The following is a 20,471-nucleotide window of genomic DNA, read 5'->3' as shown; positions in this document are numbered from 1 at the left end:
TGAGCTGAGGAGGTCGACCAAAAACATCGATCAAAAGTGACGTCCAGAAAAAATGAAACATATACCTTATCTCTAAAAAGGAGGTGAAGATAAATGAATAATTGATCGGTTTAAAGTTTCAGTTTCAGTTTATTGAATATGCCTCAATCGTTGTACAAGTATTTTGATCTCAATTCTTACAAGTTACAAACTAGTATTGTGGTAGAAGACAACAAGAAATTCTAATCAGAGATTCAATATCACATTACAAATCTTAGATATGTCCTTCTAACATCTTACATGTTCATCCTTACAGTGTACAAGTATTTTGGTGTCAGTGTGTACTTTATTACAAGTTACAAACTAATGTTGTGATGGAAGACAACAAGAAATTCTAATCAGGAATTAAATATCACATTACAAATCTGAGATATGTCCTCCTAACATCTTACATGTATATGTTCACAGTATACATAATCTTAAGCAGAATATGAGAAATGTTATACGAGATAGCTTTCATTGTGGTTTGTCAGTAGAGTTTGTGATTTGGCCTGCGTGCAAGTACAATGACATTCTGCAGGAAACGATATTTATCGTATTTTTTATTAGTATATGATGTAACCTGTTTTGAAATAAATGATGAATAAATTGATCACTCCGTTTTTTGATTCGCAATTTTTCTTTTGTTGGTCTCAGGCACTTTTAGATGTGTTTTTCGCGTTTCCGGTGGTTCAGTTAGAAATCCAGAAACAATGACACAAATTGATTTCGAGACGGAAGATTTTCTGCCCGACAACAAGAGTAAACAAGCCCTTTACATTCATGTAGAAAATTTTGACGACTTTGACTAATTCATCCATTGTTTTATTGATTGCTCAAGATTATATGTTCCCAAGAATTTGCAAAATCTCATCTAGGTTTGCAGTGAAAATAAGGAGATCCAGAGTGTAGCGATTTTTATATTCTCAAGCTGTAAGTCCTTTTGATGAGATTTATCTGCCGTCTGAAGTTATACGGCTTGTGCTGTTTTCCCGAATATGTGTTTTGTTGGTAGAAGAAAACGTCAGGGTAACAATGATCGTCCAAATCATCGCAAACAATAATACATTTTTTTAGGCATTTTCTCAAGGAATATCGAGAATAATTTCGAAACACGCATCTTTAATATTGAATCGTCGTACGTGTAGTTATTTATCAAAGTCCTAGTGCTTCTGTTTTTCGACTTTCTCTATTATTTCACATTACAAAGATGCGATGAATACTTATATCAACTTCATGTGACTACAATAATTTACAATTCATATACTCTTACATATTGTACCACTAATCATGATAAAATACAGAATACAACTAAGACAATAATAATCGCATTTTTGACTGTACTAAATCTAGAACAATAATCAATGGTCGTCCATCAAGTCACATAAAAATATCGTACACTGACAATGAACAAAAGTCGTGTATATCATTAAACACAATTTTACATATAAATTAGTACATTTTTTTTATGGAAGATAAACTGTTAAACAGAAACAGTAGTGATTATTGTATTAAATAAATGCGACATATTTCACTAGGCAAACATTCTCACTTCAGGCGATGTTACGCGCGTTTTTTCTTTATTTCTTCTTTTTCTTTGGTAGCAACAATTCATTTATAATAATCGAAATACGCGAGTCACGAGTAACTGCAAAACGCACTTCCGGATCCCCGAGCCTTTTTTCCGGCTGTTCAAGGCGCCACCTGTTCGCCGGAGCAGTTTCGGTCTCAATTAACTCCTGAAAGGTTATAGCCTCGTCCTCCGCTATTAACGACGAGTCGTTTGGATCTCCACTCTCGTTCCGGGATTCCAGATTGGTACGTTTCGGTGCCCTCTCTCAGGGGGTGGAAAATCAAGGGGTGAGAACGCCAGACCAGCCAGACTCCTCCGCGCCACTTCCCAGATCGTCTTCCTGAAGAGGAAACAGTAAACGTTATTGTTTGCCAGCGATATGTGAAGTCACGTGTCAACAGGCTACTTAAAACCTTTTATTGCACCCTTCAACCTGATCGCCAGCTATTAAGCTCGAATGAGTTTTGAAGCGCGAAGAAAGAAGTTGATTTAGAAAAAGAAACAGAAAATAAAAGTGATTATCCGGTCATAAACTTTCATTCCTTGTATGATATTCAGAAAAATGTAATTTAGAAGTTTACAGAAAAAAAAAAAAAAATTGTCCAAGTAGGGTGAAAACATATTTTCTTTCAAATCCCTTCGTATAATCTAAAGCAAAGTTCTCTTTAATTTCACAGAATGCAGGAATGGAAATTTTCTCCTCTTGTATAAAACGAAGTATTTTCCAAAGAATTAACTTGATTTGACAAATGTATTTATTCAGTTTTGACTCACTGAATTTATTCTAAAAAAAAATATATATATATATGTACCGATCCATTTACATCAAATAAAAAAGGCAAATAAGATACTGATTCAAATTGAATAAGTACCAATTTAATTATAAAAAATTTGTTAAATTCTTACGAAATGTTATTAAATATCAATAATTCAATCTACCTCGGTGAATTTTATATCCCTGACCCTTCTTCGATTTTCTTTATCGTGTAACGGGCTTCGACATCAATCCAGAGAACTTATGATTTTGTCTTGCAAGTTTATCGGTAATTTTCTCCTTTATCCTGGAACAAAAATCGAAGTCAGCAACATTTTATTCAGAGTATTTACCGGGCAGTGAGTAAGAATTAGATAAAAATCGTTCGTTGATAAAAAAAAAAAATTCTATTCTCGTATAAAACAAACTATTTTACAAAGAATTTACTCGATATGAAAATTCATTTTTTCAGATTCGACTCACTGAATTTATTCTAAGAAAAAATAATAAAAAATATACCGAATCATTGACGTTGAATAAAAAAAGGCAGACAATACACCGTTTTAAATTGAATAAATGTCAATTAAAGTGTATAATCAGCAACGCAAAAGTTTAAATTCTTAGGAAATATGATTGAATATCAACAAACTTGTCCAATTTGACAATGAGTGAATTTTCTATCCTTGATCCTTCTTCGATTTTCGTTATCGTGTAACGGGCTTCGAAATTGATTCAGCGAACTTACGATTTTTGTCTTTCAAGTTTTATCAGCGATGCTCTCTCCGTTGTCGTGGAACAAAAATCGAAGTCGGCAACCTTTTATTCGGAGAATTTGCGAGCAGTGAGTCGGAATTTGATAAAAATCGTTCGTCGTGGGTATCTAAATTCTAAGGCAGGAAAACACCGGGAGGACCACCCGGACGTGTGCGTGATAGCATGTAGGTACCTGCCTGCAGTGTTCATGGATTCAAGGCGGCACGCGAGCCTTGCCGTTATTGTTTCTATCCATAAACCATCGTCAAGATAATGCTTATCGACGCTTTCTACCCTCCGGTTTCCCCCTTTTTCTCCTGCTCCTCCTTCTCGGCACCAAGAGCCGTGTTACCCACCTGCAACACGCTCCGATTTTTACTCTCCTCGTATAATTGTCCCGCTCGATAAGTTTCCACGTGTTACATTATTCCTACGATTTCGCTTACACACCTACGAAGGTTTCATTTATGAATCTGAATTATACTTTCGTGCGTGACATTTTTCTTTATTTATTTATTTTTTTCAGATTTCTAAACATTCGGAATTAACCTGTTCGCTTTAAAATGAAAAGATTAACTCAAAATGTCTTTATTCGCGTAAAAAATCACCTTTTCGACAATTATAAAATGTTTTAGAAACGTTGGTGCGATTCCACTTTATTTTTCTTCAAAATTTCCGTTTTTCTCGCGATGTGAAAATAATTGTACAAAATAAATGACGGCAATTGATTTGTCAGAAAATTTTGATTGTAAATTATTTAATACACGATATATCTCGAGAAAATTGTAAAAATTGAAAACCAAGATTGTATACTAAGGTGTATAAAAAACGAATCAGTTAAATAATTTGAGTCGTAATATTCTGACAAAAATAAGTAAATGAACGATATTCATTTGGAATAGATCACCTAAGAAAAAAAAAAAACAATAATAATTTTTACAGACTTCAGGAAATTGGAGCGATGTATAGTTATATAGAATTTTGAAAACACACGTTACAATTCTCATCTTGACATAAAAAACAAAAAAAAAATCGATGCCGACGATGTAAATCCATTCCGCGCGACCAGATTTGCGGATATCGACCACGTTCTGCACATTTGCATACTTAAACCGATCTTAAACCGTCTTGAAAATAGTATAACTTTCTATTAATAAGAGAAAAATCTGAGAGTAAGATAATACGGGAAATGCAAATTTATTAATTCGAACGTCGAGCGAATATTCTAATACGATGCATAAACGGGGGATGAAAAATATCGCCAGGAGCGGATGAATATCGACTTTCGATGACCGAACAGCGATACTACGCAGACAGCCGTCAATTTACTTAATTAGTCCAGTCGGTTACGTAAACGGAAAAACCATTTTCACCGCGCTCCGTATTATACGTACAGTTTCAAATTATTGGATAAATCTCATTCCAGTTTTTTTTTTTTTTTTCTCTCTTCTCTTTTCTATTCAGTTCGTTTTTTGTTTATTTTTCATTATTTCATTTTTTCACCCCCTAATTTTTTTTCACTTGGACCTACCGCAGAAGCCATTAGCTAATTAAAATTGCCCTCGATATGAAACCGTTCTGCAATTTGACTTCATTGCCAATTAGAACCTCGAATATCGAGGTAGGAAGAAAAAAATGTATCGATAGTATAATTGCAAACATGCTGGCACTTTCCGTGTACACGTTATAATATAAATATATATAAAAAAAAAGGTCGCTCATCGCAAATTTCTATTTTCCATTTAAATAGCATTGGAAATGTTTTGTTTTATTTAGAATTTTGTAGCTAACAAACCAAGAAACAAATCCAACTGACTCGTACATATTTTTATGAAAAATTTAACGCTCTACAAAAAGTGTCTCTTATCATTTTTTTGATAAATTGACGCCTTCCAAAGTTATTCAAGCTCAAATTTCAATTTATAGTAAAATCGACTATTTTTTTTTTTTTTTTTTTTAGTTCATGGCAAAATTTTAAAACATATTACCAAATATCCTCGAATTTTTCTTAAAAATTCTATAGTTTGCGATTTTCTATGAGGAAAGAAGTCTGTTAACAATTTTTAATTTGTAAAGCTCTGCTTTCAATGATATCTATTCTGCCTTTAATGGTAAATTCCTTTTCAAACATTGTAGTTTAAAATTTTTCATTTCATGTATTGGAAAAAAAAATTTTAATCGCATTAAAATTGGTTTGTGAGCTGCAAAATTCCAGATGAAAAAAAAAGCGACCTCTAAATATTAATATTTAGCACAGATAATAAAGCACACGTATAAAATGATGGGGAAAAAATATTTACGGCGTTTGAACGAATACAGTAGGATAAAAAATTAACGCGAAAAAAGAAGTCGGAGAGTAATCCGAACTTTAATCGTTCACGGCTCGGCAAACTGAACCGCTCCACGGGTGTCAAATCTTTACGGAATCACATTAAATTCACGCCTTGTTATTAGGCTCGTTGGGTTTTCTGGCTGTGGTCCAAAAGCCGTCTTCACTTATTCCCGACTTTTTCCAACCACTGAACGCTGCTTCCTGTTGAACAAATTTATGAACCTTATAGGGTGAGCGCAAGCAGCATTGAAGGGTGAAGGAAAGAAAATGCTGATTCTCCGCTTTTAGTTCGAACCTCAAATTTCTCGACTCTGATTTTGAAAAGTACCGTCGTTTTGGAATTCATCGAGCAGAGATCAACGGTTTCAAAAATGTTCTCATCAGTTTCAATTAGGATCCTCTGTTCGAGGAGTTTTTTTGTCGGTCAAAAAACTTGATGAAAACTTGAACTATGCAGAAGGTCAAAAAACTTGACGGAGAATAAAGTTATTATAACTTGTATCAATTTTTTGAATATTTTTCTAAGAATGTGATATTATCGTCACTACGGAAAAATAAAAAACTTTTCAGACATTTTTCCGACTCCTTGTGAAGTACGAAAGTTTATTCAAAAATCGTTCTGTTTCCGTGAAAACATGTTTTCAAAATTCAGAAACTTGACAGACGATTGTTTTTGAGTTTCACAGATTTTTTGAGCACGAATATGGTCGCCGTGATGAATTCACCTGTATCGGAAGGGTACGATCCTTGAGAAAGTGCAGATCGGGATCTTTGAGAATATCGATCCAGATTTGAATGGGTTTCAATATACGGTCCGAAGAGGAGGATCGTTAAGCCGTTAATCGCCTTGAACAACTCGAACCAGACTGTAAGGGAGCAAAGTTGGTTTCAGGTGAGAACTGGAACAGGACGAAGGATAAGGTGGAGGCCTAAGCCAGACATCGATTCGAGGAAAACCATGCGATGGCAATTGTTTACACGCAAGTATGTTACACATATGGGCGATTCCGTTCAAAGTCCACTAATCATTCAGTTCTAAGACTCTCGTGATTTTTTGGTCAAATTTCTTTTTTAAATCCTGTTTCTGAATAAGAATCGTTTATTTCTCGAGCGAAAAAAAAAGAGAAGACAAATAGCCGGCCAAGATTAGTTAATCAGCTAATTTCAAGCGGCCAAACCTAAAAATGTACAAAATCATCAAGCAAATGAATTTTTTACCTTTCAGATTCGAGCTTGCAAATGGAGTTAATTCTATTATATTCACTTTAGAGAATTATTGTCATCCAATTGCCCAAGGTGCCTAAAAAGTTGGTCAATCGCTAATAACCAGCTGAGCTAAGAATAAATATCAACGTTCGTAAAATCGTTTTAATTGTTTGGATCAACGTTTTAAAGTCATTTATTAAACTCTGCATATTTTCTAATGATTTAATACGTATTATTTCCCAACTGTAGTTAGTATATTATTCGGTAACATTATAATTGGATTCGCTCAGAAACTTCTCTAATCCAGTGAAAAACGGGTGTTTATGTGGTATTTTGATTAGAAGTTCGAATCCAAAAGGTGCAAAATTCAATTGCTTGTTTATTTTCTGCATTTCTAAGTTTGGCCGGTTCGAATTGGCTGATTAGCTATTTTGGCAGGCTCAGCCTGTTAACCGGTTAACTTTTTTTGACGTCTAATTGCTTCAGCCAGCAGACTTTCAGCTGATTAGCCAAGTTGAATGTCTTGTCTGACTAGGCCGGCTAAATCGTACAACACTGTTTATCGCTATTTTAATACCGTATTTATGTTTTAGGATCTTTTCACCCAAGTTTACAAAGCTTATGAAATTATTTGTCGATCTATCAAAAAAGTATTGTGAATCAGTCACGTAAAGTTCGTAAATTTCAAATATCATCAACATAGATATTAGTTAATAATTAAAAAAAAAAATCTATACAACTAAACAAAAATAAAATAGTAAATTCATTCCACAGCAGAAATTCTCCTCGTTATTATTATGCGAAAAAAATCATTCTAGACGGTTTTTCATCCTACGGTTTGCATGCAAAAAAAAATAAAAAAAACATTTAACGTCGCACTAGCTGGTATAAAAAATATTTAAAAAAATTGTAAATCGAATTCAAGACGGTCAGGGTTTGTCGCGGAATAGGCCATACACGTATCCATCCACGCTCCACGAAATGGCCGTAGCGGAAACTCGAGGGATGGCGTGTGCTATCCACACCCAATATACGAAGACTCACGCACAAATTCCCTCCCTCACTCTCTCTCTCTCTCTCTCTCTCTCTCGCTCGCTCTCTCGTTCCTCTGCTCCAACCCTGCGCCGCTTCACTCAATTACCAATTTTACGGGGTCATCGATTCTCCCGAAAAATAAGGACGCGTTATTACATCATATTATATACCTACGTAGTAGGTACAGCCATGTGGCCGTGGCCTCGGTTATAAGCGGAAAACGCACATCTCAAGCTCACCCTATTCGTCACTCGGAGCTTGCGTGCAGAACGGATATTCATACGTTTGAGTGTGTGTCAAAAGATCGCGAAAAACTAATCGCGTCGTATATATATATATATATATATTTTTTTATTCAATTTTTTACTCCGTCGCAATTTCTGCGCGCATAGTTTAATTTTTTTCTCCAATTCTATTTTCCATTACATACTTTATTCTTCGCACAATTATTTTGACGTTTCGAAAAAAAGAAAAATAAATAAACAAAAAACAAAGAAACTTTCTCGTTCACACAGAGATCGAAAGATTTCGAAATTGTGAAAATTTGACTCTGTGTAGTAAAATTATTCAAATATCGCAAAAATCGATCGTAAAGAATATTTTTGACAGTATACTTTCCTTTGTAGATTATCTCTGATATATTCATAAAATACTCCGCGAAAGAATATCTATCGACTTTGCAAGTCCGTAAATTCTGGAAGAGAGAAATTTTTTTTTTTTTTTTTTTTTGCAAATAGGCAAAATCAGTTTTTGGCATATTTTGAAAAACGAGCTCGATTATTCTTGAACCCAATATTATGATCGACACCAGCCGCGTGATGTTACATTTTATGCACGATATGAATAATAGTAATAGATATTATTTTTGCACGGTTCTTCCGGCCGTTTGAAAACGCGAGAGGATTATATAGAAACAGTTCGGCATTTCCGTTTGTGCCGTGTGATAGACGTTTCTGGGAATGGCGTCCCATCACGCGAACCCGGGACATTCCATTCTGGGTGGTATTGCGGCCGCAGCTCTGGTCCCAACCGGAAGTCCACTTTACCCTGCAATATTGTCAGCTGACGGTTCGCCGGGAATGAAATTCGAGATACGGGTAAGAAGAAGATCGGAAATAGTGGAATACAGAGAGGAATTTCATATCTCGTTATAGTTGTCGAAAAAATTCCATAAGTTATTATAAAAATAACGATTCCAAAACAAAAACTCATAGAATTAAACAAAAACGTGGTACGAGTAACTATTTAACCGATGATTGCAATTTTTGAACACTGCTTTCTTTCATTAAACATAGATTTCAATTTGTAGTTTCGCCAAAATCAGAATATCGGAATAGTTTCATTTAGTGGCCAGAAGACTATTCGTACAAAAAAAAAAATCGACAATTCCGGGTTTGTCTATTTTCTTTTCGTGCTTTTTCACCGTGCGATATTGTTTTAAGAAATGGAATAAATCGTATGCGAAAAATTCGTCACGAGTCCTTGTTTTAATATTTCGTAAATTTGATTCAAACCACTTTGAATCTTCTTACGGGTACATCTGTGACTATTGGCTGTAAAAATGATGAAAAAATTATTTGAAATCATTTTTCACCAACGATGTAAAACGACACATTCGACGATCGAGGGTCTGCAATATTTGGCACATCGGTGAAGGGGTCTGAAAATTAGGTAGTAGGCAGTTACAAGACTCAATTTAAAGATACTAATGGAGGGTTTCACCCCGAGTTTGGGGTGGAATGAGAGACCGGCTATTATACATCGAGTCCGTTTTATGGACCCTTGAAAAATCCCTGAAACTGGCTAGCGCTTAAATGAATTACGACCATTTGAGAGATTAATTTAGACCCTGCGTTTAAAAGGATGGATGGATGAACGCACGAGCACACATATATACATATATACATTTATATTATATATACACACACATATATATATATATATTGTGCTCCGGCTTCTCTCTTCACCGGATAAAATACGCTTCCGCCGATCGAGCTTCATTTTCATCTCGCTCGAAGGGCGCCCTGAATTTCAAACTCGCCAAGGCAACCCCGTTAATGAGGTAATAACAGTTACTTTTAATCAAGATAGATATATAACTCGGCGAAAAGTCAGAACGAGATAGATTGAAGACAGAAATGAAGATGAAGCCAATCGGTAAGAAAAGTAACTTTACTTTCGATTCAAGGGCTGATAACACTTGTTCAACTTAACCGCAATTTCGAATGTTTCAAAAACTCCAGCACTTCTCGTCGGACATTTATACGAACGAGTTTAGACTAATTAAGTTTCGTTCTACGAAGAATGTGAAAAAAGAATTAATAAGAAATGGAAAGATTGACGATTGATACCGAAAAATGAGATTTTTATAGTAGATTGCGCAATTGTTAGGAAAAATAGTGTTGGGAATGTTATTTTTTCTAACCTAGTGCGAAGAGAAGCACATTCCCGCACTCGTGCGTGAAATAAAATTTTTCTAATCCAGGATACAAAGTTTTTTACCTTTGTTGCGTACAAATTTTTAGCTGCTGAAATTTTATGGAAAATCTACGTGTAAATGACAAAACGTGTCCGAAAGTTGGAGATGGTTTTATTTTTATCTTGAGGAACCGGTTTCGAAAGAGAAAGATTGAAAAAAGTTCTTACAAACGGTATCTTTGAGAATGTGAAAAATCCTGCAGCTCTGGATTTCAGACTCTCTGAATATTCCTCTATTCCCGAGTAAATGACAGAGGATGACATTAACAAATTAACGTGTAATCCAGGTAATGCTGTAACTACTTATACATATACGTACCGTTCTCCTAGCCATACCCGGCTGCTTGTATCCAGTTTAAAGCTCGAACTTTAAATTACTTTAAAGAATTAGCAACTTTTTAACTGTAAGAACTGCACGACGACGTTACTCAGCTAGAAAGCTTTGCATAGGTATAGATATTTAACACGAGTAGGTACCGCGTGCAGAAAGTGCAGGTTCCAACCTTAAAGTACGATATTCCAGGACGAAATATCCCGAAAACGATAAAAGCGTTGCCGGAAATAATTCACCTCGAAGTCGAAAATATCTGTACGAGAAATAGACAAATAATCAAAGATTGATTTTAGTAAAGTCCGCAAGCTTTTTCCTTGGTTTAAGGATTTGAAACTTTTGCATCGATCGCGGAGTCTAAAAATTGGAATATATTATAAAGCTGAAGGTTTGCTGCCGCTATTTTCGTTCTAAATTATTAATGTGTGTGTTGGAAAATTGTGGGAGCGGTAGAGGAAAAATTGGCTCTCCAGTAACCGAGGAACGAGATCTGCGCTGCACCTCTTCGAAGGAGTTAATGATCTCTCTATTAACAGTTCGTTAAGTTGTTTAAGACGCTTTTCAAGAAAATTAATGAACCACTCAAACTCCGGTGCTAATAAAGGAGCCGGTTCGCCAACTTTTAGCCGGTGAAAATAACACTGTACGAATATTATAATCGATGGAAAATCACGTTCTTCTTCACGGCTCGTTTGAGCCTGGAAATTGAGAGGGTATTATTATAATAATGCTTCTCGGTGAGAATAAATCTCTGTGTTACCGAACAATAATTAAAATGCCGTACCGAGTTATCGGTTCGATCGTCCGCGAAATTGAATCGCTATTGAAATTTACTTACCGCAAAGAAACTTGGTGAAAAATGTACTGAAAATATAAACTGTGGAAAAGAGAACGAGAAGAAGAAAAGAAAAACAGAAAAAAAAACGTAGCTCTGAATTTAATTCGTTCAGGAAAATTTTTCATACGCGAGTAGATATTATATTATTCAAGGATGCAGACTATAATGAGTGCATGTGTACCGGTCTTAATGCTATTTTGTGCGTAAATCCTTCCGGAGCTTGCAGGAAAAGGAGCCGACTTTCAGGTCTCATTCAGTGCAGAAATTGCGTCCATTCAACGGAGCTGAATGGAGGAAGGTATTGAGAGCTTTGCGAGACTCGAACGTGTGCGTTCGCAAGCTTTTATACATATATGTACGTACACCTATAATACGCCCAGCAGCCACGTTAAGTACATTTAAACACAAAGGTACCTAATTTGCGAATAAAATAAACGCGAAATTCCGTGTAGCTCGCTTCTCTCTCTCTCTCTCTCTTTCTCTCTCTCGCAAACGAATGACGGTCCGCAGCTAATTAATCCCTAATTCAACGCTCTCTTACAATTAACATTCGGAAGCGATGAGTCGGCTTATTGTAGACGTTACAAAATCAGGTTACTCGGATCACTGATTGAAAGGCGTTTGATGACGATTTCGGGACTTTGAAAATGATGAGAATTGCATTTGATGAGAAAAAAAAAAAAAAAAAAATTATAAAAGAACAAGGATAATTGAAAGGGGCCATTTAAAAAATACGGTCGCGTTTTTTTGACAATTTCTTTACACCCCCATGTAAGAAATACTTCGTTTAAACAGACCCGCCCAAAATAATACCTCACAAAACTCGACCCTTTTTTCTTTGTCTATTAATCCATGATTTCGATCTATTTCTGAAATTGTCCACAACGAAACCTTCTTCAAAATATTCAAGTGAATAAAAAAAAAAATAAATATAAATTTGAATCTAAAATTGAAAATCATGTAACAATAATCAGTCGTATGTTTGCATGTGTTATAAAATTGAGTTCTTACGGTAGAAATTTTCGAAACAATGAATCCCTGGAAACTGCGTGTAGAGCAAGTTTCAAAATTCTAGAAATAATCTGTTGAAGTGAATTTTTGAATTACTGTAACCGAATAATGGAAGCGAAAGTATTTTATGGTCGAAATAAAATATTACGAGCACTGAGCGGTGCAAGAAAAATATACAGAACGAAAGAGACGGGAGGTTGTTGATTACAGCGTTTTATTGATTTGAAAAGAAACTAACACACATCTGTAATCCTTGCTCAGAGCTTCACCCGGAAATATCGTTACGGGACGTAGTAACGCAACGTTTTTATTTCTCGATCGAGAAAGAGTCAAAGTTGTAAGAATTTTACACCTACGTATAACTTGGAAATTTTTATTATCCTCGTTTCAGTCAGGTTACAATATTGTTCATTTATCCTTTGAATTTTTCAAACCTAGATTTCAACGAAGATTTTTAACGACTAATTTGTCACCCGGAAATCTAAAAGTTTTCTCAAAAATCGGCAAGAAAATTCGCGCGATTCGCGGAGAAGAAAAAAAAAATAAATTTGAAAACTGAGTTTCAGTAATTTCAAATCACACTCTTTAGTTTCCGGGCAGCGAAAAAAGCTGAGGATCACGGATTCTCTATATTCTTCCGGCACGCAGCTTCTCCATTTTCAAGGATCATCCCATTTACCCATGTACACTGCACAGTTTGAATAAGAAGCAATTTATCGTACTTTCTGCGAGCGAACGGGGAAGAAAAATCGTTCGTTGAAATGCAGAATTTTCTAACGCTCTGTTGATAAAAAAAAAAAAAAAAAAAGAACACAAAGGTCTGAGAGCTTTTTCTTTTTTGAAAATGCATAGAAGATTATTTTTTCAGAGACACGATATATTTTTCTCACGTAAAAACTTCACCAGGGTTATTAATTCATTTTTGTTTTTCTTGTTCGCCGCTCGCAAAAGCTGGGAGAAACTTTCGTTCAATCTTTTTATTTATTTTTTTTTTTTTTTATCGAAATTATTCTTCGAGAAAAATAAAAACATGTTTCGAAATTTCAAAGAAAAGAAAGCAAAGCGGAGTCGAAGAGTTAAATAAAATAAAAAACCTATATACAGTAAGTACATACGTGTAATTAAGTAATGAGCTGTTTTCTAATTTCTCATTATATTTTTGAGAATCGTATTGAATAATTCAGCCAAAGCTTATATGATTAGAAATCAGTAATATCGATTAGATAAGGGAAAAAAAAAGAAATACGGATTGAAAGAAGAAAAAGAAAGCAAACGCTTCGTCAAGCTTTTCGAAAAAATTTCCAAATCGTATAATAAATACTGTTATTTTCTTTTTCTTTCTTTTGTTTTTCTTTTTGTTCTTCACATTTTCCAACTCCCGTATCAATTGTAATTCTCTCCGTAATGAATTAGGTGCGTGTGGATATTTTAGCGATCACGTAACTCTCTCGCGTTTCTGATCAAATCAGTTTTGTATAATATAAATGTACACACGTATCCAGGCAGCGACGCCGTACTGACTTGATTGCGTTGCTATTATACTATCGAACATTATACCGTGCAGCGTTCATTTTACGACTTGATGGTGGGGAACAACGTGGCTTGAAACTCGCCGGGGAATCGCGTTCGTTTCAGAAAGTTACGAATTTCCAAGCTATAAGCCGCATTTACAGCTGTTGCTCTGCAAACGATCAGCACACGTTAGCTAATATACTCGCTGCATCTCTCTCTCTCTCTCTCTCAAAACATATATACCTACACATTACATATATACATATTTATAAACGACGATAGTTTCGAACGTATACATATCGTAGTTTGGTAAAGTTGTTATTTCTAAAAAGAGGCGAAAACAATGGAAAACGGTGCTTTCAAATACACATTATCTTTGTGTATTTTTATACACCCACCTGTATTCGGTGTGTATATATATGTATATATATATATATATACACACACACATACATATATATATACATTTAACTGTAGCTTTTGTAATGATAAATTTTGTCGATTTGTTACGGAATTTCATTCACTTCAAGTATAATTTTGTTAACAGTTCGAGAAGTTAATCGGTACATCGAATTCGAAAAACGTGAATTTTAGATTGATCGTAAAAGAGTGATGGATTTTTAATCCATGTATATATTTTTTTACTTTTCAACCGTTAACAGAAATATGAGAATTGAATAATTGAAAAGAAAACATAGATCACTGATCGATTAGTAATCGTAGATTCTTCCGATTCTGGAATTGAAGATAAAAGTCTGAGTTCGTTCGTCATTCGATGCAGAAAAATTTTTCTCTTCTCGTTTTCAGTCTGATTCAACCCGCAAGCTCTCGTTTCGTTTCTGAATAAATAAGAAATATGAATTAAAATTAATTGAAGAAAATGAAATGAAAGAAGTGAATAAAAGATGAAATTCCAAATCGAAATGAAGAAGAGTGAAATCTTTGATGAATAATAACGAATTACTCGTATAAAGAAAATTGTCAAGGAGCAGAAATTTCTTTTTTACTTTCAATCCTCGGTTTCACTAACGATGGATATTTTTGAAAATTTACAACGTTCAGTCTCGTGAGCTGAAAATCTAAAACTTACATGAACTTAAACTGATCGAAATGAATTATGAAAGCGAGCGTATCAAGACCAGAAATAGAGCTGGAGAATTTGAAAACCGACAGGTAATTATTCGAAAGGAGAAACTCTGGTAATTATATGAAACCGTGGGCGGAAGCTGATTCCCATTGTCTCGAATCCTCCTCATCGTTTCTCATCGAATTACGCCCTGTGCGCCAACCACCCCGTTTTCGGATTAAAAGCACTCTCATCCTTCCACGTTTCCTCACAACTCTCAGCTTTTCCGATGAAAATAATTTCTGCCGAAATAAAGAGACGGTAAAAAAAAAAAAAAAAAAAAAAAAAAAAAGAATAAGAAAAAGAATCAAAGAACGACCGGAATACGTACTGCAAAATTAGAAGACGTTATTAAGGAACGGGTAAAATGCTAAATCAGAAATTACTTCAGGCCAAAAGTATGTTGATACGAGGAATGGGAATTTTAAAAAAAGTCCTTTTCAAAATCACTTTCAATATTTATAAGTAATTTACCAGTTCATTGAAATAATCGAAAAAAATTCAAGACACTGGTTTGAAATTGGGATAATTGCAAAAAACGATTTGAACAAAATGAAAAATAGTGAGGGCCATGGAATTACCCATATATATATATATATATACGTAGTTAAAAGAAAACGGTTCTGTGAAATGAAAAAGCAACGAACGAAATATGCAAAAAATATGAAAAAATATTACGTTAACAAAAAAAATAAATAAAAAAATAAAGAAAAAAACGAGAGAGAAAAACTGATTCTGTGCGCGACGTGAAGGGATGGGTAAAAAAAAAATTGGGATTCGATTTACATTATGATAAATATATCAGCGCATAATATATTACGATGCTTACCCAATATGCAAAATCGTTAGAACTTGGCATATATTATGGGTAAAATTTGGACGGTGCGGGTAGGTAGAAAATCTGATTACTGATTGACGGATCGTTAGGCATTTAATAACGAGCCACGAAGCTTGTCGATATCCGTAGGACATACACGCGTTTACCGTACGCATAATGTACATAGATTTATACACGTATATACATATATATATATATATATATATATATACATGTATTATATATACGGCGTGCAGCGGTCGTTGAATTATTTATGTAATCAGTAGTGGATCCACGGAGTAAAAATTACCGGCTCTGCAGCTGCCGTCTGCAGACCACAACATTACATTACCGCCGGAATACAGGCGGAGGTAAATCCGTGACCTTAAATACGGGAGCTCGAGTCGCAAGAATTCGGTCGAAAGGGAAATTAAAATTGAAATACGCAGTTATGAGAATTGTAAGAAATAAAATTATGAAAATTGTGACCGTAAATTATTGCCCGGGTTGTTCTATTATAATTTCACCGGTTTATTTTTCATTAAAATAGCCCTGTTCAAAACCTCGAACGATTTTTTCCAGTTGGTTTGAATTGTTTGTCTGATAGGAGTGTGTAATTTTAAACGGTAAGAAGAAAGATATTGTTCTCCGTAATCGAGTGAAATTTCATTCGAATGGATGAATTCTTCTTTCGTAGAATGATGGGTATTGTTTTAAATTTAATGTTACGATAAAGAGTTGAGAAAATATTATCTTGAATTTCACTTGATTCCATATTTACAATAACGCAGTGAAGGAAAACAATTCCATTTTTATTGCAAAAATACACTATATATATATATACGACGATTAAAATCAGAGCTATAATATTTTTCGCATTATTGATAACAGGTATAATGTTAATAAAGATGAATAAATAAAAAATTCAGTATTTCGCATGGAATTATAATCAGTTGTCAATATTTCATTGATAATTTTATTGCGAAACGGGCACCCGTCGAGTGATTGTAAAATTATTGAATTCGTAAGCTGGAGTGTTTTCTATAACAATAAAAGAAAATAAAAAGTATAAAAAACAGGATTAAATTATGAACAAGAGCTTCGATATCGAATATTTGTTTCAAGCCGGTTTAAAACGGTGAATTTAGCAAATGTGTTTGATTTCATTCCGCGACAAATTCTTTTATTCAGAAGATTATTTTCCACAATCCCACTGCATGACAATTTTTGTTTTTTCATAACATCAGATACTGTTGAAAAGTTTTTTTTTTTTTCCAACCCACAACTGATATTGATTTCGATGAAGAAATATAGCAATACTGAACTGAGTATTGAAAGAATAAAAAATATGGTTCCCTAAATTGGTGAAAAAACAGTTTTCCAAACGAAACGATGAATCGTTGAATAAAATTGAACGATTCTGCAAAATTTTTGTCAGGTTTCTAAAATGTTTGAAATAAATATTTGGCATCTAAGCTCGTGCTCTTAATTCATGCCCCCTTTTTTCTTACATTTCTAGGACAAATACCGTAGCCTACGAATATAACAATTTGACAAATACTTGGTCGTTGACAATCTTGTAATAAATGACCAAACAAAGTATCGATTAAACCGTCTCGATTAACCGAATTCGGGGATTCTAACAAATGGTGAAGATTATGGAGGAAAATTCGTGAGTTATCCTTGTTTCGAAGGGCCAGATTTCGTTCTCAAAGGTTCGTCGCAGTCGCAGCATTTTTTCTGCACTCCCGCCTGTGAGGCGATGCAAACGGGTAAAATTACAGCGAGTCAGTGAAATTTCTACAGCACTGAAGAAATTACGGTTAGGTACAGGCATGAGGTTGACGCTTGAGACCTTCTCTACACCCGTGCTTTAAGGAGTGCTTTTGAATTTCAATCAGCCACTTTTCCACGATACCTTGTACTACACGCAGCCTAGCCGCATGCCTGCCTTAGCGAAATTCCGACCCAGACTTCTTTGCGTCGAGCCAGCCTTCAGATTCTGCGAAGCGTTACTTTCCACATCGGCGCTGCTGCAGAGAAATATGAGAAAAATCGCGAACTGGATCCCGAGACGTGGGAAATTTTTTTACTGACATTACTCTGCGAAGAAAATGATTTTTTTATTTTTTTTGTATAATTTAACAAACATGGCGATCAAGTGCGATTAAAGAAATGTTTTGTCGATTCCAATAAATTATGTGTAAATTTCATTTAATAATCGAAACAGGTATTATTGTTTTGATCACTTTTTTGTTGATTCAGAAAAAGCAATTTTTTTTTTTTTTCTTTGTAAAACATTTGATCGGTGTAATTTGTAAATTCGAGTTCTTTCCCTGTGAGTGGAATGAAAATTACATTGATTGAACTCGAATAATTTCGAAAAAACAAAGGCTGAGATATATTGTTACTGGATATGATGAAATTGATTTGAAACAGCCAACATTGATTGAATCAAAAACTGAAAATGGTAAGATTCATCACTGAAATATCTTTCATCGATAAATAGATATACTAAAAATTTCTCAACGCAATTGAACAGTTCTGTATTACATAGCTACGAGTAAATATTTCTATTGTTGATATAAAATTTAATTTGGCAGTTGAAGAAATTTATTTCACGAACTCGCACCAATACGAGTACAACGAGATGGTGCGAATCCCTCGATCACTGCAGGGGTGAGTGAAGAATGGAAGGAGAGAAGAGAGTCAGGCTAAAAGATCTCTTTCTGGCTTATCGAAGTCCAATTTTGCAAAAAGCATTTCTTTATCTCGGCTAATGTTTCAGGACGGGTGCAAAGACCTCGATGTGATTCGCTGAGCTATTTTTTTGTCCGACTGTCTTTGTTTCGAGTCGTTATTTCGCGTCTTTCATACGCCAAGTAATATTCCACAAATTAACTCAAACGTGAAGGAAATTTTATACAATTTTTACGAGTCGATGTATCGGAATGCAGGTGGACGAGTTGTTTCTGACGTTTTTTAAAATTCGGCTTGAGAAAATGTGAAAGATCTCAGGATATTTTTAGAGAAAAACTAAAAAGAAATGCATAAAAAAAGTTACTGCTGTAACAGAAAAATTTCAACCTGTTGATTGAATTTTCGTTTTTATCCAGATAAATAAAACACGTAGGACAATTATTTTGAACAGTGATATTTATAATGTATATTAACAGCATCGGCCGTGACATTTTTTTCTTTCTTCCTTTTGCGAAAACGGTACGATATCGCGTAACAAAGAGAATTGAGACGGTGTGACGAAACTTTTCATGGATAAAAAAAAATGTGACCCGCGAATATAAGGACTGAGGAAAGGTGAGAAAAATAAAGCAAACGGTGAATGAAAAGTGACAATGTATAATAAAAAGGTAAAAAGTAACGGGGAAGAAATGCGGAGAAAAAGAAGAAAAGAAAAGAAAAGAAAACGGAAGCAAAGAAAATATACTAAAAAGAAGTGGGAATATAAGAGGTATCAATGGATTCACGTCGAGTTCCGTTTACAGTCAATAGAGAGCTTCAGCGGTAACGAATTTTCTTCGAGCTTGAAAGCTCTGTGTCGCAGAGAAAAACAAGGGCAACATAGAAATAAAGACAGGAAACGCGTACTTCAACCTCCATTTCGCTTTATTATATTATAATGCGATCGTTATTCACTTGAATGTACTGAATACTGCAGTTTCTAAGAAATCGGAAAAATACTGCGTCAAGAGAGAATATTTAACTAAAAGGAAAACAAAGAGTTGATGCTTTCGTAGAAAATACAAAGACATTTTAATACGAAGTTGGATGCAAAGAAATTGGATTAACATCCAGTTCCTAACAATTCGCTTACGTTTCTTTAGAAATTGTGAATCGTGATTACTATTTGTACAGAAATTAAAATATTATACTACACCAGAAACGAGATAATCACTAGAAATTTTTTAAATCGGTCTTCGCCCACATTTCACTCATCAGCTTCGATTTTGAGTTCATATACATGTGTGAAGAAAGTGTGTATGAAGAGGATAAAAAAAAAGGTTGCGAGAAACTGAAAGTTTTCAAAACAAACGGATTTAGGGTGGCTAAAAGTCAGCCATCGTGATCATCGATCCAAAAAATCTAACGTTACCAATTTTCATTCAAATCTATTCGTCCATTCTCAAGATATAATTTCTAGATCTAGTGAAAACTCAACTTATCATTCTCCGGGTGATTAAAATAACTTTCTTTTTTCACTGAAAACAGAGAAACGAGAAGTTAAAAATTGACGATCGCAATTTTCCACACTCTGCATATTCCAACTTTTGGCAAACACAGTAAGGGTGAATTGTAATTGAGCTCCAGCCGCAATATACAGTAAGAAGCGTAAGATGAGAATACACTGAGAGAAATTTTTAGTTCCGGTTACCGTTCAGTCCTTAACTATTTTAATTTTTTACCACAATCGAAAAATATAGTTCTAGGTAGAAAATGAAAATTAGTTTTCCAGCCGTTACCGGAAAGTCTAGTATCCGTTACTATTCTTTCTCATTACGCTCACTGTTGCTATATTTTCTTGCAACCGTTGCGAAAATTTAACGCTCGCGCAAGAATAAATTGACGTTAAAGCTTTGTTTGACTAAAAAAGTAGAGTAAACCTCAGAAACTGATTTTGCGTTGCAATTACCAAGAAATGATCGAGAATATCGCAAAATGGTTAGGCGTA

The 20,471-nt window shown here is 34.6% G+C and overlaps 1 protein-coding gene across 1 annotated transcript in view; it reads right to left on the bottom strand.

Moving 5' to 3' along the window:
• Positions 1-375: 375 nt before the first annotated feature.
• LOC124222913 (dynein axonemal intermediate chain 3) overlaps positions 376-20,471 on the bottom strand; it is a 74,759-nt gene continuing 54,663 nt past the window's right edge. Inside the window, exons 13-14 of the mRNA XM_046634412.2 lie at positions 2,531-2,652; positions 376-1,931 (exon numbers count right to left, since the gene is read on the bottom strand). The gene's annotated coding sequence lies outside the window, so the exon portion shown is untranslated. The remainder of the gene's footprint in view (positions 1,932-2,530; positions 2,653-20,471) is intronic.

Source organism: Neodiprion pinetum, chromosome 7, assembly GCF_021155775.2.
Source record: "Neodiprion pinetum isolate iyNeoPine1 chromosome 7, iyNeoPine1.2, whole genome shotgun sequence".
NCBI lineage: Eukaryota > Metazoa > Arthropoda > Insecta > Hymenoptera > Diprionidae > Neodiprion > Neodiprion pinetum.
This window is presented reverse-complemented; position numbering and strand designations above follow the sequence as displayed.